Source organism: Branchiostoma belcheri, unplaced genomic scaffold (assembly GCF_001625305.1).
Source record: "Branchiostoma belcheri isolate BF01 breed outbred unplaced genomic scaffold, Haploidv18h27 scaffold240, whole genome shotgun sequence".
In the NCBI taxonomy this organism is placed as follows: domain Eukaryota; kingdom Metazoa; phylum Chordata; class Leptocardii; order Amphioxiformes; family Branchiostomatidae; genus Branchiostoma; species Branchiostoma belcheri.
The window spans coordinates 230,096-230,804 of NW_017803844.1; positions in this window are offsets into that span (position 1 = coordinate 230,096).

Sequence of the window (709 nt, forward strand, 5' to 3'; positions counted from 1 at the left end):
GTAAACAATGTTAGTAGTAGAGCTCCATGCTGTATTGTCTTGGTATTGTTCTGTTGTTTTGTTTTCATGTCAAACAAAGTTGCAGTTTACTTCTATAGGTATTCATAATAAGCAACAACCGGGGCCTATGGGTGCGTGCATCAAAGGATGAACCAGGACCACCTGTACCTGGTTACAAAGCTGTTTGTAACTGTACCATGCGGCACAGATGGAGCTCCCGTTTACTGCCTACCCAACCCTCATGACTGATGAGAGCACAGACATCAGTGTCTCCAAGAACTTGATCACCTTCATAAGCTACGTCTATCGCGGTGAAGTGAAGACAATGTTTCATGAGGGGTTTATTTTGGCTTATTGCTCCGTTTTTTTTAAAGGCAGTAAAAGTGTGTAGTAAATAAAAGGTCCACTCATTGTTCACGGTGGTAAAATCTGGGCTGAAAAGTTCCCACATTCCATAGAATCCGAACAGTGTTCGATCTGGGCAATTGGAATCGAACCCGCGTTCCATTTCGGGGTCACCTGTGGTCATTTGCAATAAAGCGGCAAAACAAGCCCTTCTGCCTGAGTGACTCGCAACAGATAAAAAACAACACTTTCCTATAAATACAAACAGTTTCCAGGACAGTACATGTCCGCTATCATTTTATGTGGACATGTAACATGTAGCAAAGCTATTGTCGTATTCATAGGTGACCTTGAATACTGTAAT